The sequence below is a fragment of the Sus scrofa genome, chromosome 9 (genome assembly GCF_000003025.6).
Source record: "Sus scrofa isolate TJ Tabasco breed Duroc chromosome 9, Sscrofa11.1, whole genome shotgun sequence".
NCBI lineage: Eukaryota > Metazoa > Chordata > Mammalia > Artiodactyla > Suidae > Sus > Sus scrofa.
The window spans coordinates 10,393,967-10,412,507 of record NC_010451.4 but is presented as its reverse complement, the minus strand read 5'-3'; positions in this window follow the sequence as shown (position 1 = coordinate 10,412,507).

Sequence of the window (18,541 nt, the reverse complement as noted above, 5' to 3'; positions counted from 1 at the left end):
GAGGTAACAGCCAGGGAGATGAAGAATCCTGGGGGTCGGAGTTCCCATCATGGCTCAGTGGTTAATGCACCCGACTAACATCCATGAGGATGCGGTTCGATCCCTGGCCTCACTCAGTGGGTTAAGGATCCAGTGTTGCCGTGAGCTGTGGCGTAGGTCACAGACACGGCTTAGATCTGGCGTTGCTGTGGCTCTGGCGTAGGCCAGCAGCTACAACTCTGATTCAGCCCCTAGAGCCTGGGAACCTCCATATGTTGTGGCCCTAAAAAGACCAAAAAAAAAAAAAAAAAAGAATCCTGGGGGGTCTTGGCTATGGCCAAGTCTAAACCAAAGACCAGGCCTCCCAGGGCACAGCCCTGCTGCTCACTGAGCATCCGTCTCACTGCCTGGTGGGCAAATGAGGGGCATCCTGGGGCCTGGCCCATGGTAGGTCCCCCGAATGGAGGTAATTATTAATCACCTGTATCTGCTCTGGCCGTGGGGTGACTACACGAGACACAGAATGTAAGAGAACGTTACTCCCTGAATATCTGTGCACGAGGAGGAGCGCTCTCCCTCCCCAGGGCCCTCGGAGGCCACCCTGAGCTGGGGACGGAGGCGGGGCAGACCTGGGGGCGGGATGGCTGGACCAATCACGGGGTGGGCGGAGGGAGGGCTGTGTGGCCTCTGTGCCTGCCAGAAAGCCGCAGCAGGCGTGGCCAGAGCCGAAGGATCCCTGGCTGGAAGGGACCTGGAGATCCGCCTCCGGGTCTCTCAATCGGTTTTGCAGATGAGGAAATTCCAAGAGGCAGGGCCTTTCCTGTGGTCACAGAGCTGATAAAGGGCTGAGGGCAGGTGGTGGGACATCCCAGGGCCGGCCCCCTGATAGCATCTGTGCGGAAAACTCAGCCCCCATTGAACAAGCACCTGGAGCCTGGGCTCTCCCGGTCCCAGGGCCGCCCCTCTCCACACTGGCTCCCCAGGGCCCACAAAACCAATCCCCAGTCCCCTAGGCCCCCAGGCCCCCAGGCGATGCTTCCAGTCACGTTTCCTGCATCTCCTCAGGCATCCTCTCTGTTCAGCCTGCCTCTGGGCATCTGTGATTCTTCCACAGAAGGCCTGGAATGTCATTTTCCGTGTTGGAATCCCACTCAGCTTTTGGAGCCTTCTCTACAAAGCACTCTGGAGCTCTACACAACCGTTCGAACCTTTAAAGCCGCTGTCGCACTCAGGCTCACAGCAGCCAGCCACTGCCCGCTCTTTCTCCAAGGCATATGTAAATAGTCCCCTCCTCCAGAAAGTCCTCCTGGATCACCTGCAGCCTAGGCCAGTGGCCTCCTCTGGCTTCCCGCGGCCTCTGCGCTCCTCTCGCACTTTGCCCTGAGCCAAGGTGTTGACGAGTCTGGGTTGTGGCTATGCCTGCCTCCCCCATGTGTCTGGGGCCTCCAACATGGGCCAGGGCCAACCCAGGGCACCCCTGGGGCCCCTAGGAGCTGAGTACGTGCCTTGAAAATGTTGGCGGCGGGGGGGGGTGTCCTTTGGACCTTGACCAGGATAAGCAGATGGGGAAACCAGTCGAAAGACCCAGAATGACCCTCGGAAAGGGCGAACCTCACCATAGAAATGCTCCCTGATACTGTGCACCTGCTGTGTGCTATTCTAGACACACTGTCCCATGTCATGGTCACAGCAGGCCCCGGGTGGGCGTTGTCCATCTGACAGGTGAGAAAGGAAGGTTCTGATGGGGGAGCCCACGTGGCCCAGATCTCACAGAAAGTCCACAACAGCCGGGCCAGGGGCGGGGTGGCTGGAAGTGCGGGTGTGTCTGCCACCAAACCCCTTCTCACACGTCCTCCCTCCAGCGAGGCGTGGAGAGAGCAGCGTGGAAGGCAGAGGCTGTTTCTGGCTCAGTACAGCAGACCCAGCGGGCCCCTGCCTCAAGGGGCTTCTGTACCTGCTGCTGGCCAGTGCCCTGCCAGTGCCCTTGAAGCCCTGTCCAAGGCTGGACAACCAAGGGAGCGGCGGAGGGCTGCTCCCTGGACTGCTCCTCCCAGCCAGTCGGGTTTCGAAGACACAGAAGCGGAGCCATCGCTCGGGTGAGGCAGGGGCGGGAGCCTCCCTAGTGGGAATCCCAGACACCTAGGGCCCTGACATCTCAGGATCTTACTGCCCTCAGAGATCTAGAACCGTAGAACCTTGGCTAGACTTTTGGAGTAAAAAAATCCTCAAACCAATTGCATTGGAAGAGGCCCCCCTGGGCCAGCGGCCAACCCAAAGCATTTGAAAGACCCAGGACTGATCTGTGGGTGTCGGAACGGCCATCACCAGCCAGATTCCTGATCCAGACTTCGCTCCATCACTCTGCTTCCTAAGAGGTCCGCGGTCTCAGACGGGAAAGTCCTAGAGACGGAAAGTCCGCAGCGATGATGGTACAAGCTGCTTTGAGGTTCAGCCGCTTCTGAACCGGGTGTGGGAGGCTGGCCAGAGACACGGGAGAGACAGGGCCTGGGGAGAGAGACCAGAAGGCAGCAGAGGAAACAGGAGCTCTTGAAAAGAGGGAGAGATTAGCTTGGTGGGAAAGGAGAGAATGGGCAGATAAGGTCCCCTGGGGAGGCCAGGTCAGACCAGCAGAACAACGAAGCGGGGACTGGGCCCGGCCCCGAGCGGGCTGATGGTTGTTCCCTAGGTCATGCAGACCAGCTGCCAGGTTACACACTCCAGGCCACCAACAGGATGCAGGCCCCAGCCTGCGACCCCAGGCCCGAGAGGGGCTGGATGGGGCAGGGGGAGTTTGGGGCTGGGAAACAGGAAGCACGGCATCTTTTCCACTCTCCTGCTGTGTGACCCCAGGAAGTCACCGGCCCTCTCTGGGCCTCTGCAGTGGTTGTTTAATTCTCACGACCATTCTGAGGGGTAGGCTTCAGGATCCCCGTTTCATTGATGAGGAGATTGAGGCACAGAGGTCTCAGAGCCGTGTGTGGCAGAGCAGGGATCTGAGCCCCAGATTGCCTGGCTCCAAGTCCATGCTGGGCAGCCCAGGGGTGGAGGCGGCCTCCAGCTGAATGGGAAGTGGATTCTGAGCCACTGGAAAGGCTGGACAGGGCGTCACACCGTGGGAGAGGGAACAGTGCAACACTGAGAGGTTCTTGACATCTGTCGCAGGCTGGGAAAGGCGGTCCAGGCGCAGATTGTCAGGTGGCCTGTCCCCATGGCCGTCGGGCCATCGCTCAGCTGACCCTTCCCGCCCTGTCCCCCCAGGCTGGGGAACTCACCATCGCCAACACTGGTATGTTGGAGGAAGGGGTGAAGTCCACGTGTCCCCCTTCTGCGGGGCCCCCAACTCCCAGGTAGCAGCACAGCAGGGATGGCTGGAGTCAGAAGACAGGCAGTCTTGGGGTTTAGGGATTGGGGTGAGGGAGAGCCCCCGGGCTCAGGGCTTCAGGGTAGGGAGCGGAAAGCCTGAGAGACTTCTCAGAGGAGGTGCCATTTGCCCTGGGTCTGGACACTGACTAGGACTTAGGAGATAAAGACAGAGGCGAAGGGGCGGGACTGCACCAGCAAAGGCACTGCAGCGTTTGCTTGGAAGAGCTCAGCCTACCTCAAGGCCCAGGTCTGAATCTCAGAACCAGGTTTTTGGTTTTTTTTTTTCTTTTTAGGGCCACGCCCCCAGCACATGGACGTTCCCAGACTAGGGGTTGAACTGGAGCTGCGGCTGCCAGCCCACGCCCCAGTCACAGCAATGCCAGATCTGAGCCGCATCTACAACCTATCCCAGCTCATGGCAACACCGGATCCTTGACCCACTGAGTGAGGAGGCCAGCGATCAAACCCGCATCCTCATGGACACTAGACGGGTTACTGAGCCACGACGGGAACTCCCAGAACCAGGTTTTAAAACACCCCCACCGGGGCCCTAGCTGCCAGCTGGTCTGTCCACCGCCTGCCCGCCAGGTCCCCCGCCCACCCTCAGAGATGGCTGGCTGCAGGCAGAGCGATTTAACAGCCTATGTTTAACAGGTCCCTTTGCTCCCATAGACCAGATCAATATCCGCTCGGCTCCCCAGGCCTGTGGCTGCGGAAGGCCCGCCTTATGGCACCCTTGGTCCCATTGCCTCACCTGCTGGGCTCCCTCAGGGGGCCGGCTCGGGGCCAGAGGGGGAGGAGGCGGGGGCAGATCACACAACCATCCCAGACACCCCCCCGCCAGGCTGGCAGCAGCAACGGGGATTGCGAGAGGCCCGGACCCCAGCGCTCCTGGACAGGGGCAGGGCTGCCGTTAAACCCGTGTGTTTATTTCATGTCTCTGCCGACTTTGCATCCATACAAGCGTGCCTTCCCCGCGGGGGCTGTGGAGCAGGAAGCCGGCTGGGAGGTGCTGGGACAGCAGCCTGTTAGGCTGCCCTCGAAGGCACCTCCTGACTCCAGACTGGTGCATTTTTCTTGGATTCTGCACCTCCACCTGTGACTTCCCTCGGTCCTAAGAGTTCAGGACCCAAGACTGGAGGAACTAAGCATCCAGCATGTCTAGAAGCTGACGAATCCCAAACTGTGTGGTGGGATTTGCTTTCCTCCATCTTTTTTTTTTTTTTTTTTTGCTTTTTAAGGGCCACACTCGCAGCATACGGAGGTTCCCAGGCTAGGGGTTGAATTGAGCTACAGCTGCCAGCCTACACCACTGTCCCAGCAATGCCAGATCCGAGCCGCATCTGCGACCTACACCACAGCTCACGGCAACGCCAGATCCTCAACTCACTGAGCGAGGCCAGGGATCGAACCTGCAACCTCATGGTTCCTAGTCGGATTCGTTTCCGCTGAGCCACCCTGGGAACTCCCTTTCCTCCATCTTTAATGGGCGTGTCATTGTGGCTTTTAGCTTTACAGCATCCCCCCATTTCTCCTCCCCCAAGAGATGTCCTCGACCTCCAGCCACATCTGACCCCAGGGGGGCAGGAAGCCTGCCTGCTGCAGCCCCGGGCTCTCCCCAGCATTTCCCTGGATGTTTCTGATGAAGGAACGAGCATCACAGGACCCCTCCTGGGACAGGCTCATGGGGTGTTTCCCCCCAGGCTATGACACGCCACCTCAGCTCCAGGTGACATTTACCTGCAACTCCCCTGCTCCTTGGGTATCCGTTTAGGGGCCGTTCCCCTCCTGGGAGTTGCTGTCCTTCTCCACCTGCTGCTCCTGAGAGCTCCCCTCCCCTAGCCACACCCCCCACACCTTGCCCCAGGGGTGGGGACCAGGGCCTCAGGAATGGGGCACTGCCCTCCACACTCCCTGTCCCGGCAAAGCCCAGGCTGGGTCTAAATCCATTTCTGGAGCAAAGGAAAGCAGACACCCGCCACCTCCTGCACACACGCAGCTTACCTCCCACCCAACACACGTCCACCCCATCACCCCTTCTCTCTCTCCGACGTGAAATGCACAAACTGCCGGGAGGCCCTGTGGTGTAGCAGGTGGGGGCATGGCCAGTTAGAGTCGCACAGCCAGGGTTTTAGCCCTGCCACTGCCCCTTATAAGCTGAGTGGCCCTGGGTAAGTTTCGCATCCCAGGACCCCACTTCCTCAGCGGTAAATGCAGGTGAATTCGGGCCACTCCCGCCCTCCAGGGGCGAAGCACCGAGCACCACACGGAGCTGGGTCATCCAGCCAGAGCTTGGCCAGCTGTCCCTGTCATGCTCTCTGTCTTTCCTTCCCTGAAGCTCACTTGATCTTGGGCTTCGTGCCCTGTGCTGGGCTGAGCGCTTTGGACACAGGAAAGCTGGCTCTATCTCACCTGCCAGGGCACAGGGAGCACCATGCAGGGAGGACTCTGCCACGGAGGGGCCAGCAGAACGGCTGCGGTTAGGAGCATGCTTGGCTGCTGGCCAGTTCTGGCTGGCCCCTGACTACCCTCACTGGCTGTGAGGCCTGGGATAAGCTCCTTAACTTTTTTGAGTCTCCGTGTGTTCATCAGCAAAGCAGCATGAATAACAACACCTGCCTCTTTGGATGGTTGTGAGGCTCAAACTAGAGAGTGGACATCAGACACTTGGCAGATAGCAAGAGTAATGCACTGGCAGCCATTGCTATTAAATCGGAATTCACTCACTCAGTCTGTCAACATACCTCCGTGGAGCATTGCACTGAGCCAGGCTTGCTGGGCTCTGGGGAATCAGAGCTGAGGCCAACCCTGGTTCCAGCCCTTCAAGTCCCCAGGCGTGGCAGGAAGCGGCGGAGGAAGTGGGCAAAGTGGGCTGGGAGCTTGGGACCAGGGGTGGGGAGGGAGTCGGGGTTGCCCTCTCAGAGGAGGCCCCTTGGTCCTGCAGCAATGGCCCATGTGGCCCAGTGGACACCCAGGTAGGAGGACAGCATAGCACAGAGATAGGGAGGCTAGGGTGTCTTCCTCCAGGAGACACACCCTCAGGGGCCTTGAGCTTTGGGGGTTCCCACAGGGGGCTGCAGGGAGGGCCACCCCTGGGTGAAGCCCAGCTCCGCCCTCCCGTGCTGCTCCTTTGGTACCTGGAACAGAGTCCAAGGAGAGGGAGGGTTTGTGCTTCTCCTTGATGAAGCCCTGGGGCCACAAGGCTTCCTGAGTGTGTGGGCACCTTGTACCCTGCCCAGGGAGCTGTGGGCCTCTGGGAGGGCCCTCCCCCACCATCGAGTCCCCCAGCCCCGGCTCGGCACAGCACTCCCACCCCAGGGGGACCTGGGGCTCCTGCGGATGCCCTCTTGTTCCCACTGTCTCCCCGGAACCTAAATCAGGCCTGGCCCAGAGACAGAGCAGGGGTGCAAGGCCTGATGGTGGTGGGGGACCCACAGCAGAGGGGCAGGCAGCCCTCGGAGATCCGGGGATGGGGTTCCAGTCAGGCTGCCTGGCACACAGGAATTGTGTGCCTTTTGGAGGATGCTGCTCACCTGGTGACTAGTGGGTCCCCAGAGTGGCAGCCAGAGTCCACGCTTCTCCCGGTCAGCCCCGCGCTGCCGATGGGGAGGTTGTTTCTTAAGGGCTTAAGTGGTTCTCCCCGCCTTGCTAAGGGCTCTCCCACCCTATCGCCCATGCTCATGTCTCCGGAGCACCCCCAGTGTGACTGTGCCTGGGGTGTCACCCCCTGGAGCTCTCTGGGGGCCTGGGCCTCAGAAGTGGTGGCGCTCAGAGTCCACAACCTGGGCTCTAGGATTTGGCTTCTGGGGATCCTGGAGGGGGTGCTACCAGAAGGTGTGGCGTTTTAGAATCAAATCCACAGGAGTTCCCACTGTGGCACAATGGGTTCAGGGGCATCTTGGGAACGCTGGGACTTGGGTTCAATCCCTGGCCCAGTACAGTGGGTTAAGGATCTAGTGTTGTCAGCAAAGGAGATCCTAAACAAAACCAAAAAACAACCCACAGAATGGGAGAAAATATTTGCAAATGAAGCAACTAACAAGGGATTAATCTCCAGATTATAAATACCTTCTGTAGCTCCATACCAAAAAACCCCGGAAAACCCCACCAAAAAATGGGCAGAAGATCTAAACAGACAGTTCTCCAAAGAAGACACGCAGATGGCCAATAAACACATGGAAAGATGTTCAACATCACTCATGATTCGAGAAATGCCAATCAAAACCACTAGGAGGTACCACCTGACACCAGCCAGAATGGCCATCATCCAAAAGTCTACAAACAAGAAGTGCTGGAGAGGGTCTGGAGGAAAAGGAACCCTAGTACACTGCTGGTGGGATTGTAAGTTGGCGCAACCACTGTGGAAAACAGTATGGAGAGTCCTCAGAAAACTAAAAATAGAATTACCATTTAGTCCAGCAATCCCACTCCTGGGCATCTATCCAGAGAAAATCATGACTCGAAAAGACACATGTCCTCCAATGTTCACTGCAGCACTATTTACAACAGCCAAGACATGGAGACAACCTAAATGTCCATCAACAGAGGAGTGGATCCAGAAGATGTGGTACACATACATGATGGAATATTACTCAGCCATAAAGATGAATGAAACAATGGCATTTGCAACAACATGGATGGACCTAGAAATCATCACGCTAAGTGAAGTTAGACACTGAGACACCAACATCAAATGCTCTCCCTGACATGTGGACTCTGAAAAAAGGACACAATGCACTTCTTTGCAGAACAGATACTGACTCACAGGCTTTGAAAAACTTACGGTTTCCAAATGAGACAGGTTGGGGGGGTAGGGGGATGCACTGAGGGTTTGAGATGGAAATGCTATCAAATTGGGTCGCGACGATTGTTGTACAACTATAAATGCAATAAAATTCATTGAGTAATTAAAAACTAAAAGGATCCAGTGTTGCCACAGCTGTGGCTTCGATCAAGACTGTGACTCAGATCTGATCCCTGCCCTGAAGTGGGGGCCGGGGGATCCATATGCGACGTGGCCAAAAATGAAAAAAAAAAAAAAAAAGAATCAGATCCACAGACTCAGGTGCCTTGGAATAGGGAGACCTAGACTGAGCCCCACAGCAGGAAAGCACCCATAACCAGCACCCACTGAGCGCCTCCTGCACACTGGGCGCTGCAGCACCCACATGTCCTGACAGCCTCCCCTCTCTCGGAGCCCTGGGGCCACAGAGAAAACTTCCTGGGAGGTGACACCAGAGCCAGACCAAGGCGCAGCCCCTCCATTCATTCCTGTGTCACCGGGTGGGCCTCAGTGTCGTCATCAGGAGAATGGGGACAATCCCCCTCTCTTGGGGAACTGAGAGAGGGGTGAGGTCAAGGGCTCAGACAGCTGGCGGCAGACACCGGACGAAAAAGACGGGGCCTGGTAAAAGCTCGACGTGAACATCACGGTGCTGGGATTTGACTCCTGGCTCTGCAGACCTGACTCCACCCTCAAAGCTCATCCCATAATGGGCTCCCCATCGCTGTGGTTCTGCAGGCCTGGCCTCCCGCTCAGAACCCGATTACAAAGGGCCAGTGTTGGGGGGCGGGGAGGAAGGGCTTTTGGAGAGATTTCATGTGAGCCTGACCTTCCCCCACCAAAAGGCTCCCCTGGTAGGTAGAGTCCCTCTGAGGCCTCTGTCCTTGGTAAAGGACCTCCAGCTGTGTTGTCACTGGGTCTTCCCACCTCAGGAGGGAATTTTTGGTTCCCTTGGCAGCGGCTCATGAAGGGCTGCTTGGCGGCAGGTGCCCCGATTTGGGGGGCGGGGTTCAGAGAGGCCATGGTTATGACAGCCCCCCGCCCCATCCCTCCTGCCCCGCCCCCACTCTACATATGGGGAGACCAAGGCCCAGAAGGCAGGGCTGTGGCAGGTCCCCCTGTGTCAGAGGCAGATTCCGCAGCCATGCTCCGGCCCCTGATGGGGCTTGTGTTGAGCAGGGCAGGCGGTGATCAATCTCAGCCACCCTGCCCCCCTTGTCCCCAAGGCAGGGCCCTCCCTCTCTCCCCACAGCCCCCAGAAGCCAGTGTGGCCACACCAGATGGATCCTGGGTCCTGCCAGACCCAGAAGGGACAAGCCCAAATATTTAGTCTGTGCGGAAGGGAGCAGAGCTCAGATCCTGGCCCAGCGGCCTTTCCCCGGGCCCTGGGCCAGGAGCCACATCACAGAGGGACACAAGCCCCGCTCCCCATCTGGTCCTAGGGATCCATGGCAAAACTCTCCCCCCCCACCCCGCAAACCTGATAAGCTGCCTGAAGTGCCACCATTCATCATGCCTCTGGGTTAAGGCATCATGTCCTTCTGCTAGTTCCCTGAAGTCCCGGTGGAATAATAACAACAACAACAATAATAATAATGACAGCAACTCATGCATCTGCAGGGGCTACAGTTCACACGGGGTTTCCGTATCTCCCAGCATCTCTTAAGAGCTCTCTACGGCGGGGAACATAGTTGCCCTTTTAGATGGGACTCTTGGGCTCAGAGGGCTGTGACTTGCCTAGTGTCGCGAGAGCCATAGGTGGCTAGACTCAGCTCCATGTCTGACCGCAGAGTCCTGGTCCCACGCCCGGGGAGCCACGGCTGCAGAGCTAGGGCTCAGATCAGCCTCGCCTCCGAGGGACGCCTCCCCCTAGTCCCGGGCAGAGACTGGTACCCCAGGCTCCTCCCCTGTTCCTCTACAGCCAGGCCCCTGCCCCCGGCCTCAGGCCCCCCTGCAGCGTGAAGCCCAGATCTGGGTCCCCATGGGTCCTCAGGGAGCCTCACCCTTACCCTCCGCCTCATCAGTCCCAGCCCTGAGCCCCTCTGGGCTCCCGTCTCCATGGATGGGAAGCCCCATCTTGCCCCACCCCATGGGTTAGAAACACAAATTCTCAGGCCCCCACCCCAGCTCCAGGGGTAGGGCCCAGCAAGCCGTGTTTTTTAATCAATTTATTTCTTTAGTCTTTTTTAGGGCCGCACCCGTGGCACATGGAGGTTCCCGGGCCAGGGGTCAAATTGGAGCTGAAGCTGCTGGCCTACCCCACAGCCACAGCAACCCCAGATCCGAGCCGCATCAGTGCCCTACACCAAAATTCAAAGCAATGCCGGATCCTTAACTCACTGAGCAAGGCCAGGGATCAAATCTGTGTCCCCATGGATACTAGTTAGGTTTGTTAACCGCCGAGCCACGACGGGAACTCCAATCCATGTTTTTAGCAAACCCTCCAGAAGGTTCTGACACTGGAGACTAAGACGCGCTGCTCCAGCACACACGCCCCACCTCCACTCTGCTGTAAGACCCTCCATGGCTCCCCATTGCCTGCAGGGTAAGTCCCTCTGATCTGACCTTTGACCTCTCTCTGGCCCTCTCCCCCAGCCCGCCCCTCTCTTCCAGCCCCCTCACGCCCCCTCTGCTCCTTCCTCCCGTCCTGAGCTCCACACTCACACGTGCCATCTGCTTTCCCGTCTCCAGGCCTGTGCCCACACCATCCCCCACTGCCCAACCCTCGGCAGCCTGGAAAATTCTTCATCCTGTCGCTCCCTCTGTCTCTGGGACGCGCCTCCCCTGGCTTCTCCAGCAGAGAGGGCCCCGTTTGGTGTTCACACTGGGCTCAGCACTAGTCACCCTGTGTGGTCCTGCTGGTGTCAACATCCGCCTCCCCAGATGACCTGTTTCGATATTTGTGCAAGGCCTGGCCCAGCGAACGATGAGATGAAAAGAACGGCAACGAGGTTTGGCCGCAGGAATCACGAGCTGCATCTTCTAACCTGAGCTGTGCCTGCTTAGATCGTCTCTAGGGACCGGGCGCTAGGCTGTCCCCCAACCCCCCCGCCTCCCTGTAGGGGCCAAAAAAACCCTGCCTCTTGGCCTCGTCTCCCCTTGTGTGGGGGTGCAGGACGGAGGAAGCTTTGGAGCCTCTGAATGGCCCTGGGTCAAGGGGGCAGCACCCTCTTTCCAGGGTTCCAGTTTTGACCACTTGCTACCTCCACACCCCCAGGAAAGTCGACCACAGCACCTACCTGGGTCCCTGCCCAGCCAGGATGTCACCTGCCCACCCCTCCCGGCTGCCCTCCACCTCCCTGTGGCCCATTTTACAGAATGGGAAAGCGAGGCCAGGGAAACGGGCTCTAAGGGTTCAGGTCATCCCTCACCCTGCAGGAGGGACGAAGGAGCTTCCCCTCCCCCAGCTGAGGACCAGGCTCCCCGCGAGCCTCTCCCAGCTCACTGGTGGAATCTTCGGCATCTGCCAAGTGCCTCAACCCCCTGCTCCTCTGCTTTCACGTAGCTGGGACCCACTTCAATGACACATGTCACGTGGCCCTGGCCTGGGCAGGTACCCAACAAACATCCATCTGCTTCCCCAGCCCAGCTCTCCTTCTGCCTGCTCTGAGCCGGGGGACAGAGGATGCCCCCCTGTCCCCTTCTCCTCCCCAGCATTCCTGGAGTCCCACTTGGTCCTTCCTGCTCAGTCCATGAAGAGGTTCCGCCTGCCTGGTGTGATCTCAGGGTGTGGGAGGGAAGCCTGAAGCCTGGGATTCCAGCCCCACTGCGGCTTCCCCCTAGAGTCAGGCCTTCCCGGGAGAATCACAGCTCCCCAGCAAAGGTTATGACTCAGACCCCTCCCTCCTGTTGGCCCTGCCCTTCCCAGCTCCGGTGAACACAGCCAGGCCCTACCCCCTCTTTCCCCCACCACGGGGTCTGATTCACCTGCTCTCTGAGCATCCAGACAGCCCATGGGTGGGAGGGGGGGAGATCTAGGGAGGGGCTCATCTTCTCTAAGTTCTCATTGGTCACTTCCTTATTTTTATTTTTTGGCTGCGGTGGGGTGGGGGGGTGACAGTTCCCCGGCCAGGGGTTTAACTCCAGCCACAGCTGCAACCAGAGCCACAGCCGTGACCACACCAGATCCTTAACCTGCTGAGCCACAAGGGAGCTCCTCGCTGGTCACTTCTTGAGGCAGAGAGTGGGGCCGCAGGACTTTTGTCATCTTCTCTGGTCTCAAAGATAAATTGCTGGGCTGGAGAGTTTCTGCTTATTTTCCCCAAATCACTTAAGTTGTGTGTGACTGAGCTATTAGATTACTGATGGATGGATAAACAGATGAGTGGGGAGGTGAGCGGCTGAACAAAGTAATACATGGAAAAATTACTGCTTCCATGGACAGATGGATGGTCTGATACGTTTAAGAGTCAGCTGAAGCCTCGCCTTCCCCAGGAAGCCTTCCTTGATCCCCTGACTGGGTCAGGAGCGCCACCCGTCCCTATGGCCCCTGGTCTTTTCTGTCTCAGGGACAGGGGTCTGGGTCATGTGTGTCCTGGAAACTCAATCGAGGAGTATCCGGAGAGGCCCCCAGGGCAGTACTGGACAATGAATGGGTCAGTTTCAAAAACACATGGGGTCCAGTGTGACAGAAGAAGACCAGCCACGAAGCTCCTTCCGCTGGGGCCGGGGCTGGGGGGTTGAGGAGAAAGATTGTAGTTGCAGCGACTCCCGTTAATGCTTCGGGGGCACTTGCCCCGCCCCGGGCATGTTCTGAACCCTTTCCACACACCGTTTTGTTTAAACCTCTCAGCAGAAACTATTGGCATCCCTGTCTTCAGATGGAGGAGCTGAAGCATCCAGGGAGATGCAATAAGTTGCCCAGGGTGACATAGCGAGGGGGTGGGGACACAAACTTTGCACTCAGGTCTGAGGATGCCAGGCTGCCTGGTACTGTCTGACCACCAGGCTGGGTCCGGAGGGCAGTGGGGACTCCCGGGGCTTTGGAGCCCAGGAGGGGAGGGATCCGTATCTGTAGGAGGCTGTGCCACACGCTCTGCATCCCAGCAGAGAACGGGCACCTTCAGGGCAGCCACCATCAGCTCCTCCAGGGAAGAAGTTAGCGCCACCCCCGCCCAGATCTTGGTCCCAGCAAAGTATTTGCCATGCGCCCCCTTTTCTATCCTTCTCCCCTCCCCCCCTGTTTAGAGGCTTCAGAGTATCTGCAGCTGGGAGTCCTCCAGCCCCCGCTGTACTGTGGCTCCAGATGCCCCTAAATGTTGCTGCTGCCCTGGAGCACAGCAGCCTCCCCTGGAAGCCTTTTACAGAGACGCCTTTCTCCTGCCTCCGGACTGCCGTCCATCACCCCCACTCCCACCCCCTCAGGCCCAAGTGCCCCCCCCCAGTTACCCCTCCCCTCAGCCATCAGAGCCACCATAGCTCTTCGTCTGAATCCCAGCAGCCCCGCTTCCTAGCTGGATGACCTTGGCTGAGATGTGATAAGACAGGACCCTTGGTGAGTGGGCGGGTGCACCTGACTCTCACGGCGCCTTCCCCTCTGTCAGCTCATCCACAGGGTAAATGACCCTTAAGCCTCGTCTCTCCCGCACTGGTGTGCTGTTCTGCTGAGACGATGCAACGTATTCCACTAATGGGTATTTCCTTCATTGCTGCGGCTCACAGGAAGTTCAGGGCCAAACCGCATCTTAATCATAGTCATCATTCTAGGTTACTACGTGCTTGATAAATTTACTTCCTACTCTGTCTAAGGGGTTTTCGTTCAGCTCTGTTTGGCAACCTTTCTTTAAAACGACCCCTTATCTTCAAAACATTATGTGGGGATACACTGTGATTTTTCAATCCTGCCATACACAGCTCCCCGCTGTCCAGCCCAGCCTGCCCTGTACCTCCTCCCGGCCGGTTCTATCTCCTCTCTGGCCCCCTGGCCCCCGCCTGTCCTGCGTTTATGTTCCTGTGTCTCCCTGGCATTTGGTTGTGTCCCAGACCAGAGTGCCTTCCTCTGGCAAATGCCAACCCCTCGTTCCAGGCCCCGCTCCCCCAGGACGATTCCCTGGCTTCGCCAACGTGCCCTCACCTCTCCCACTGGCCCGCTGCCCTCCCGCCCTCCTCCCGGCCGGTCCATGTTTACTGAGCATCTGCTTGGTTTCGGCGCTGTTCTGGGGACACTGCAGTAAACAAGAGACAAAACCTCTGCCATCATGGAACTGACATTCTAGTTGGAGAGAATGACAATAAACAAATCTTTTTAAAACATCAGCTGGCTGATATTAAGGCACCAGTGAATGGAACAGCCTGAAGGGGAGGGGGCAGTGGTGGAGGGAGGATGCTGTTTTATTGAGGTTGTCCAGGAAGAGCTTACAGTGAGGGTGGGGGGGGGGAGTGAATGTTGGGGGCAGGTGGGGCCAGAGTGGAGGGAGCGAGGGGGAGGTGGCCAGAGAGCGAGGCCGGCTTGGAGCAAGGGTGGACTGGGAGGTGCCAGGTGCCAGGCTCTGAGCCAGGGGCCTGACATCCACCGTGTCCCCGGACCCTCCTGACGATTCTGTGATTCAAGGCTGGTTGCCAGTTCCATTTTGAAGGCAGTGGAGGCGCAGAGGAGAAAGGGACCTGGGCGAGGTCACAGAGCAGTGACTCTGAATCTGCAGCCGGGTGGCCGCTGGAGAGGAGGGGGCTGCTTAGCTTTCCCCAGCCTGTCCTCTCAGCATCTGCCCATAAATCACTCTGACACCCCGACGAGGGGGGGCACGGACAGATTCAACAGCACCTCCGTGGGTGAGCGCTTCCCAGACCCCTGCACTGTGGATCTTGGCTGCGGATGCGGGCCGCCCAGCCCAGGGCTCCAAACGCGGGCACACAACTCGGGGGAGTGGTGTTTGCCCTGGGCCAGGAAGGGGGTTCCGGGGGAAGGGGAGGACCTCACGGGGCCAGAGGATCTGGCCACCAGATGAAGGGTTGGAATCACTCAAGTCCTGCTGCCCGAAGATCTGGGGGAGGCCCCGGGCGGTCCGGGCGCCGCGGGCCAGAAGCTCCAGGGGAGGCGGGAGGGGCAGCCTCTCGGCTGCGGGCCTCCTTCTCCCTTGTCACCCCCTTCCCTGCCTGCGACGTGCTGAAAGCTCCCGGTTGTGCAGGTCTGGGAATTGCTTTGGAGCTGGCCCCGGGGGCAGGGGCAGGCAGAAAGGGGGCAGACCCTCCTCAGCCCCGAGTGCCCAGCACCACCGCGCCCCCTGCACTCCCACTGATCCCACTGGTGAGTCACCAGCACGAGAAACATCCGAAGTTTTTTACACGGGAGTGGGCTGGGGGACTCCACAGAGAAGACCTCATGGCCTCCCCTGGAGGAGAAGTGGCCCTCGCCTGACCATCCTGTCCTGCGCGGGGCTCTGAGTGGCAATGTCACCAAAAAGGCTGGTCTCAGAGTCAAGGCCATTTCTCAGCCTGCATTCAAGGCTGTGGCCACAGGCCTTGTGCTCAGTGGGCACCGTCCCTGCCCTGTGCCACACATGCCTTAGACTCAGAGGCCCCCATACCTGCTCAGAAGCCACCTGCCCACACTGCCCCTTTTGGGGCAAGAAGGTCGGAAGTCATGGATCCAGGGCTCAGAGGGCCCACTGATTTTCTGACTCTGCCACCTACTAAACTGGGCACGTCTCTAAACCTGTCCAAGTCTCAGCTGGCACAGGGGACACATGTTGGCAATCTTGTTGGGACGTGCAGGCTTGGATCTCTATGGAAGGTTTGGGGAAGGCCTACTGCTGCCCATCGTTAATAATCCATTGGGAGCAGAGCATCTGCAACGCCTACACTTCTCTTCGGCAGCCTCAGGAGGATGAAGCCAGCGTGGGTCCCCGGCCCGATGTGGGTCCTCCCGGGATTCGGGAGTTCCAGGAGGGGGGGCTGATGACCGCCCCCATCTGAGCCCAATTACCTTCCGGAGCTGACAGTAAGAGCAGGAAGAGGCTCATCGGGAACACTGGCGGGGTCCTCGTGGCCCCTCCTGTCCTGACCGTGGGTCCCCTGCTTTTACTCTGTTGGACCTTGACGTCTCTGCAGGGGGCAGAGCTGCACCCCCTGCGCAGCCCTCACCGCCCTGGGAGCCTAGCGGTGAGGTGGGGCCAGGCGGAGAAGTGGGGGGGGTCTTGCCATCGCTAGGAGCCCTGCCCTCACTGCCGCGGTGCCTTGGAGGGGCTGCCTGAGCCCAGTTCTGGCTCTTCCCGGCCTCCACTGCTGCGGCTTGGACAAAGCGCTGCCCTCTCCGGCCGGGGGAGGCCCAGCCTCACAGAGCCATGGAGGGGTCCATCCAAGGTGCCTGAAGCTGCAGAGGGAGGAAGCCCCCCACCCCATTCACTCAGCGCTCTTAGTGTGCTGGGGGACAGTGGGGACAGGGGCCAGCAGGGGCCTGAGGGGGAACTGGCGGGGGGCCTGTAGAAGGGACTGTTGGGGATGGCAGGGGGTGGGCAGGAGGGCAGTGGGGGACCAGGGGAGGGTTGGCAGGTGGCCAGCCTCACCGCAGGCCTCCCCAGGGCTCCCTAATGGACCCCACAGAGGCTGCTCGTCAAGGCCTCTTGCCTAATTATCAAATCGTTCCCAGATCCCCTCCCGTGGTCTGACCTCCTCCCAGCCTGAGCCCGAGGGGTGGGGACGCTGGCTTGCGGGGCTGCAGGGCCCCGCCTGTGCCCCTGCCTGGCCCCGCCCCCACCTGGCCCCCCAGACCCGGGCAGCCCTCTGCCTCCCAGTCCCACGCAGGGCAAATGTTGGTTTAGGAGTCGGCCCCACAAGGGGGATCTTGGCTGGGTTCCCCGCATGCTGGTTTCTTGCTCTGTGGAATGAGAAATTCAACCCCAACCTCCAGGGTCACTGAGATGGCCTGTGCTGATCCAGGGGGGAAGCCAGTGCCCCCTCCCTGTGCCTCGAACCAGGGAGGCAGGGTGTGGGCCGAGGGCGGTCCTAGGTGACCCCCCCTCCACCCACCTCTGCCCAACCCTGACCCCAGCCAGGCTTCCTTGGCTCTCAGCAAGCACCCTGGCCCCTGTGTCCTCCCAAGGGACTCAGCCTCCGCATGAGTTAGCTTCTCTGCCAAGGACCCCAGGGCCCTGGAGTCCTGCTGAGCTCCTGCTCTGAATCTGACTGCTCAGGGCCTTGGGGGCCTGGGGGCAGGGATGTCCCAGGGTCCCCGCATGAGCCCCAGCAGAGCCAGCCTCACCCCCCCCGGACACAATGTGGTGCTCCCCCACCCCCGGCGTGCCCTCACACATGTGCGCACACTCTCCCATCCGCATACGCACACTCGGCCGCACACACGCCCGCCCGCCCCGGTGCGCACACATGCAGGATCCAGCTCGGGTGACGAGGGGCTGACATCTGCCCGCCAGGTGCGCCCCAGCTGTTAATCAGGGCTTGGAAGGAGCCGCTGGCGCAGCGACCCCCGGGGAGAGGAGGGCAGCCAAGGGTCGCCTGAGGTTCCCACAGCCCCTCACGGTGGCCGCATGCAAGGAGCCAGGAGCCCATCCGCTGCCCTCTCCTGTCTCCGAATGGGGAACCGGGGCTTGGTGAGGAGCAGAGACTTAGTGGGGACCCCACGGCAGTGGCAGGTGGGGCTGGACTTCCTGGCCAGCCCTTGTGGCCTGAGCTGGGCTCTCCCTACCCCAACCCCCCCATGCTCCCTGCTGGAAGGAAGAGCACCCAGTGGGCCCTGACCGCTGTCTCTAGACTGTGGGGCCGCAGGGAGGCACAGGGCACTCTGCTCTGTAGGAGAAAAGACATTTTTCCCATCAGAGCTGTCCCTCTGGACAGAGGCTGCCCCAAAGCGAAGAGGGAGCTCCCCGTCCCTGGGGGGGGTTCAAGCAGGAGTTGGAGGCTGCTGGCTGTTCATGGGATGGGCTCAGTGACCACCGACAGTCCTTCCAGGTAAGGCATCTCCCTGTTCCGAGTTCTGAGTGTTGGTGCCCCCACCGCTTGAGTTGCGAATTCCTCTGAAGTTTGGCTTAAATGCGCCCCCTCTCCCCAGGCTCCTTCCAGCCCCCTGACTTTAGGACTTTCTGAGCCTCTAGAATCCTCTTGGCCAAGCCCCACAGTGTGTGAGCAGATGACATCAGCTCCCCGTCAATCACAGCCTTTGCCTCAATGAGACTTAGTGGCTCCGACTCTAAGATGGGAACCACCACAGGGACACCTGCCCCACGGTCCTGGCTGCGGTGGGGATAACGTGAGGGGCCACACACGAAAGCCACTGGGAAGCTGACTAGGAGCTGTGAACTCGACTCTGGCTTGGAGGGCTCTGCAGGACAAGCAGAGAGCGGGGGGGAAGATGGAGGTGATCGGGGCGGTCGAGGGGTGAGGCGACGAAAGGACCGGGTGTGAACAAGGGAGCCGTGGGGGCCGAGGCCCCGGGACCTGCGTGAGTGGACATGTGCTTCCCAGGGA